This window comes from Crocodylus porosus, unplaced genomic scaffold (assembly GCF_001723895.1).
Source record: "Crocodylus porosus isolate Cpor-Errol unplaced genomic scaffold, CroPor_comp1, whole genome shotgun sequence".
NCBI lineage: Eukaryota > Metazoa > Chordata > Crocodylia > Crocodylidae > Crocodylus > Crocodylus porosus.
In genome coordinates, this window is record NW_017728906.1 from 38,247,709 (window position 1) to 38,254,455 (window position 6,747).

At 47.0% G+C, this 6,747-nt stretch overlaps 1 long non-coding RNA gene across 1 annotated transcript in view; it reads right to left on the minus strand.

The window, feature by feature from the left end:
- The window catches only part of LOC109305895, a 17,003-nt gene that overhangs the window by 9,499 nt on the left and 757 nt on the right, over positions 1 to 6,747 (minus strand). The gene's annotated exons all lie outside the window — the stretch shown is intronic.

A 6,747-nucleotide genomic window follows, 5' to 3' on the forward strand; every position in this document is an offset into this window, starting at 1 on the left:
CCTACAACCTTATCAGGGGCCAGCAGCAGGGACTCAGGGAAAGTCTGTTCACCAGGGGCCCCCTTGGAATCACTAGGAACAATGGCCACAAGCTGAGGGAGGATAGGTTTAGGTTAGATATCAGGAAGAACTACTTCACTGTAAGGGTGGCCAGAGCCTGGAATAGGCTTCCCAGAGAGTTGGTGCTCTTGCCTTCCCTGGAGATCTTCAAGAGGAGACTGGGTAGGCACCTGGCTGGGGTCTTATGACCCCTCCCACCCCCAGTGCTCCTTCCTGCCCATGGCAGGGGGTCGGACTCAATGATCTGTCTAAGTCCCTTCTGACTCACTGATTCTATGGTTCTATGATTCTATAATGTGTTTCTGACTGCTATGAAAACTTCTGGAGATCAGATATTGAAGTATTCTGCCATAAGAGCCAGATCTTTTAATGGAAAAACTGTGATCTTCAGCTACTGCAGAGAAGTCCCAGGACTATGTATAGGGCAGTCCTATGTATCCTAATGAATACTGTATCACAGCCCTCCCTGGGACTGGTACATAGTCTGTAATGAAAGGAAATAGCCCTTAGGAGTGTTGGTAGTGGGTGTGTCTACACGTGCATTTGACACAGGACCAGTTTACTTGTGAGTGAACTACTCGCAAGTAAACAGTCCCAGACAGGGGTCTACTTGTGCAGGGACCTGGGAACAGATTTGCTGCTCCTAGTAGCAAACTGCTCCCACTTCCTGGAGCCCTGCAATGGGCCCCTGCTGCCACCATGGGGAACTGAAGGCTCTGGCCACAGCTGCCTGTGGGTGGAGACCATCTTTAAAAGGCAGCCCCACTTCCTGCTCCATGGCCACTTGCGTTTCTGGCCAGTAGCAGCATGCAGAGCACAGAGGCAACACAAGGCAGTGCATACTCCACAGCCTCTACCTCCTCATGCCATGGCTGCTCCAGGCAACGACTCCCAGAGTCCTGGGCTCCTGCTGGCCACCGCACTGGCCCTGCTGGCCTGCCATGCCAGCCACTTGGTGGCCCATGCTGGCTCCTCAACATACAGTGACTTCCTGCCCAGCCCCACTGTGCCCACTGCTGCACAGCTGCCGCTTGGACCCATCCTACTGGCCAGACCCCAGCAGGGACATCAACAACGGACTCCAAGATGTCACTGCCAAAACTGCCTTCACCCTCCTAGGCCTTCAGCCCCACTGCCTCTGGGCTAGCCAGTCCAGCCAGGACTTGTGGTTGCACATAGTCCAGCACACCTGGGAGAATGAGCAGTGGCTGTAGGCATTCAGGATAAACTGGGGCACCTTTCTGGACCTCCTGGAGCAGCTCCACCTGCTCCTGGGGTGGTAGGATACCAGGATGAAGCTGCCCTCCCCATAGACAGGTGGCTGGTCATCACCCTACTGAAGCTGGCCACACCCACCAGCCTCCACTACATGAGCCAGCTCTTCAGCATGGGGAAGGTGACCACCAGGGAGGTGTGCAGTGCCTTCCAGTATGTGCTGAGGCACACTGTGCTCCACGTGCATAACACCATGGAGGTGGTGGTGGAGTTCTGTGCCCTGGGCTTCCCCAACTGCACTGGGACCCTGGACAGGACCCACATCCCTGTCACCTGCCCACCCCATGGGGACTACCTCTACTACAGCCAGAAGGGCTTTCACTCCATTGTGCTCCAGGCTGTTGTTGACCACTACAGCACTTTCATCAACCTGAGAGCCAGCTGGGCGGGCAGCGCCCACGATGCCTACATGTTTTGGAACTCTGCCCTGCCAGCCATGGTGCAGAGTGGACACTTCATGCCATGGGTACTGGACTTCCAGCTGGACACTAAGGTGGTCCCATCAGGGATACCTCTACCTGCTCCTATCCTGGCTCATGTGGCCCTACACTGGCCAGCTAGACTCCCACCAGACTCCCACTTCCACCAGTGCCTGAGCCAGACCTGCACCCTGGTGGAATGTGCCTTTGGCTATCTCCAGGGACATTGGTGCACCCTCATCGCCCACCTTGAGTTCACCGATGACATCCCCTGGGTTATTGTCGCAGCCTGCATGCTGCATAACATCTGTGAGGCCTGGAGGGAGCTCTTCTGCAATGCCTGGGCAGAGGAGGCATGGTAGTTGGAGGATGCCTGACAATGGGAGCACCACCTGTGGCAGCAGCAACAGCAGCAACCCCCCATCCTCACAGAGGCCCCAGCTGAGCCACACACCCACATCCATGGGGAGCCAAGGCACTGGGTGTGAGAGGTGGTAACCAATCACCTCCTCCTGCACTCCCTGCTGTAGCCTGCCTGGATGACCACCCATGAACCCCACCCTACCGCCCACCCCCAGCACCATGCTCACTCCAGACAGTTCTCAGAAAAACACTTTATTGACCTCACAGAAACAGACCTCCCCCCCCTCCTTCCCCAACAATGGAGCCCATCCCCCTCCCTTCCCAACACCAGATCCCCTGCACCACCCGCCCCACCCACCAAGCACTGCACCCCAATCTGCAGGGGGCAGGTGATAGGGAGCTGTCTGGGAGAATGGATACCTGCTTCCCAGCCCCATACACTGATTAGAAAGAGACACCGAGTGTGGAGGGTGTGGGGAGCTGTCCAGGAGTTTGGCCTGCCAGCCCTGCTCCCCTGTCTGCAAACTGGGAGCAAATAGGGGTGCAGGGCTGGCAGGCAACTGCAGAAGAGGTGGGACAGTTCTGCCACTGTCCTGTTGCCTGGGCTGACGGGGAGCAATTTGTTCCTGGTCAGCTGTCTACATGTGTATTACTGCACAGTACCTAATGCATGGTTAATTAAGTACCTGTATCAGTAATTGCTGCACACTTCTAGACAGGGACACTTTACTGCGTGTTAGATTAGTCTAATTAGTGGTCTCCAAAGTGGGATGCGCGTACCCCAGGGGATGCACAAGACAATCCATTGGGTTGCGGGAAGAAAATATTAGAACTTCTATTTATAGTAATTTTTTGTCTCATCCTTTTTTAATTTCTATTTTTGTGTATGTTTTATAATATACATAATATATTAGTACAGTAGTACATGAATATAATTTATAAATAAAGAAATATACATATATATGGGGTGCGTGCTCAAAATTTTTTTACTGATGGGGTGCACAATCAAAAAAGTTTGGAGACTGCTGGTCTAACGTACAGTAGCCCTATGTGAAGCGGCCAGCATTCACTTCAGATTCGGATTCAGCCGATTCGGGGCAGTGATTTGATTCAGTGATTCAAATTACTGTCCTGAATCGATCTGGTCAAATCTCCGAATCTCTAAATCAGCCAAGCCCACCCCACCAGCCCAGCAATGGCTGTCCTGCCCGCACTTGGAAAAAAAAAGCCCTTACTCAGTGGGTGCAATCCCTGCTGCCCCCCGCTGCATGAGCCCCTGAAGCCCTGAAGCTGCTGCAGGAGTGGTGAGTCCCAGGGCTTTTCTCCATGTTTTTTCTTAAAGGGCCAGAGCTGGGGTGGGTGAGGCAGACATGAGGGGGCTGGGGGAGTGGGAGGGTATTGGGGGGCTCATGCAGAGCCCCCCATGCAGTGTGGGACAGTGAGGGGCAGCAGGGATCCCCCCTCCCGCCCTGCAGCACTCAGTGAGTCAGGGCTTTTTTTTAAAGGGCTGGGAGCTGAGGTGGCTGTGGCAGCCATGGAGGGGCTGGGGGAGTAGGTGGAGGTTGGGGGACCTGGAGGAGCAGGCAGGGGATGGATGCTGGCAGGGGTCCCCCCTATGGTCCCCTCCCCCCACCCCTACTTACCAGCTCAGAGTCCAGCTCCAGCAGCCACTGGGGACTGTCTGAATCATCGAAGCTCTCTGAATCTTTCCCGAAGATTCAGAGAGCTTCAAATCGATTCAGACCTTTTAATTGGTCCCCTGATTTGATTCAGATTCGGAGATTCAGCTACCGAATTGGGCCAAATCTCCGAATTGAATCACCACCCGAAGCTTCACACAGCCCTAATATACAGTAAAGCATCTCATGTCGACACACCCACTGTCCTGTAAATCAGAATAGTTAGTGTGCATGGTATATATAACCATTCTGTTGTTCACTGACTTTAGTTTATGCTTACTGTATTGATGTTGTTGTTATGGAATCAATTTAATACTTTTTGTTGGCTTGGAATGTGTGCACGGGTATGTGTAAATAAAATGCTATGAATATAGCAAAATATATAGACAACATCATGCGCCTAGCAAGTTTCCATCTGGAATTGACAGTACCTGAAGATATAATGTGAAAAATGGTAATTGATGGTTAAGCTATGTAATTTTCAGCACTGATATGAGTGCTGGGGGGACGAGTTTATTCCTTAACTTTTTTCTTGTAGCAATAACAATATTCCTTGTATTTCTTTAGAAGGCATTGCTTTTATTCCTTTAAAAGGGCTCTGGAAGCAGCTGTGAAGGCCCAGATGAGAAATTCTATTTGGTATATGCTGAGCCCTTACTGTTTCTGAAATCTGCTTGAATTCTTATTAGTGCATATGCCTGGTTTTGTACATTGATAACAATCTTAACAGCTTTTATTTATCAGGATGCTCACAGATTAAAGCTGCAGAATTTAAACATTAATTTTACCCTTGACAGAAATCCTGTCCTATTTACACATACCGAGTTACTCACATATGTAAGAGACTGAAAGATCAAAGCCAAAGTTTATAAAGAGCTTTGGGTTCCTCAGAATAAAAATACTATTTAAATGCAAGCGAGCATTATGAGGTCCTATTGTTATAAGCATAGAGGAATTATCATAAACCCAATGTGACAGCATGTAAAATCTTATGATCCAGTGGGAGACACATGACATTTATTTTTTCAAGTCTCATTTTTTAAAAGTCCATATGCCACTGCAAGGCAACGGGGGAGAGCAGGAGCCAGGAAGTGGCTAACGTCTATGTGATATGAAATCTGACTTCTAAGCAACCATTTCAAACATAGCCTAAGCCCTGATTCAGGAGGGTACTGAATCAACATGCCTAATTTTAACCATGTGAGTAGTCCCAGAAGTCAGAAGGACTACTCATGTTTAAAGATTGGCATGCTCATCAGAACCTTTCTGCACTGGGGACCAAGTCAATGGTATCCAAAAGCCAATACCACGTTTTTTAATTTGTGAAGCGATCAAAGTAAAATGCAAATGCTCCATTCTTTATGTACAGTAGTCCACTGCCCAAAAGAAGCCTACCAGAATTCAGACTAAACTGGGTAAATTTACTAAACTGGGTAAATGCGAAGGGAAGATTTAAATAAAGAGGCTGCTCTACCTTCTTCCCAGCCTTGGGGCCAAATGACATGTCCCATCACTCACAGTAGCTCATAATAAAAGAGCCCAAGGCTGCTTCAGAGCCCTGATCCTGTCAATGAAACTATTCAAATGCTCTGTAATATTCTAAACCTTAATTTTTATTCATAGAATAAAACTTAATTGATCTTTTTGAAGGATGCTTCTTAGAATGCCTATTAACAATATCCTCTTGTGTACTAAATTTAAAAATAAAGTGTGCATTATGTTTCTAGATAGCACATCTTTATAAATATATATTATGTAGTCACAGTTTACATTTTGCACTTTCATTTGTAAAATGCTGTGGCAGAACAAAAATTAGATGCTAGGGGGAGGGGGGGAGAATTTTCCCCCAAAGGCAAAGATCAAACAGTGCCATTTACTCTGGTTTTTGCTTAATGAGAGGCAGCGTGATGTTCTCCCTGGTCTTATATTGTATGTATGCATATATTTTTGTAAATTTAAAGAGTAAATGTTCACTGCAGAAAGGGTTTAAGTAATCCATAAAGCAATTGCATTATTAAGAAGAATCCATGAAAAAGAGTCTGCTTCTAACACTAGGGAATCCAGAAAAATGCTATTGTGTATATCAAACATTTCATTTGGGCCTGAAATTCCATAGGGTGAATGAATATAGTTCATAAATGTTTCCGATTTCTAAGCCACTGGGTATGGCATGTGGTTAAGGCTTGAGATTTAGGAAACCCAAGTGTGATTCCTGGCTTGCCACTATGTTCCTATGTGATACTGCACACTTGCATAGATTTTTGAGGCCAGAAAGAATCATTATGGTCATTTCTCTGATCTCTTGCAAATCCTGGGCCACAGAAGTCCAGCAAGTGATTCTTTCATATAGCTCAAAGTACAGGTTTTGAAAAGATATCCAATATAGAATTAAAGAGCCAAAGTTCTGGAGGATCCTATTGCAATATAAAGTTTTATTGTACTTCTAAGTTTAACTTTGCTGAATCCAGCATCTGGCCACTGAGTTTTGTTATGCCTTTATTTTACCAGAAAAAGAACCTCTAGTATTATACTTTCTCCCTGTGTATATCCAGTCTACAGAAGGAAGGCTGGGTACTTGCATTCATTCAGTTAATGTTCTTAGACCTAGATCTACTGTACATCTATGGTTAGTGGGGAATTTTAATTTGATATAGTAAAAGCCATTCTTTGGGCTTTTACCTTAATAATTTGAAACGTGTCTGTTTAAAATCTCATACTAATGTGACAATTGAATTGATCAGAGCTAACGGGTTTATTGAAGATATGTGCCATTATCACGGAACTACATTAAACTTGAATCTCCTTTCACTAGTTTTTATTTAAAGTCTGGGCTATCACCAAAGAGGAATATACCTCTTCTGCTCGTGCTTGTAGGGAGGCAGTTAGACAGGCCAAAGCTACCATGGAGCTGAGGATGGCAACCCAAGTAAAAGACAATAAGAAATTGTTTT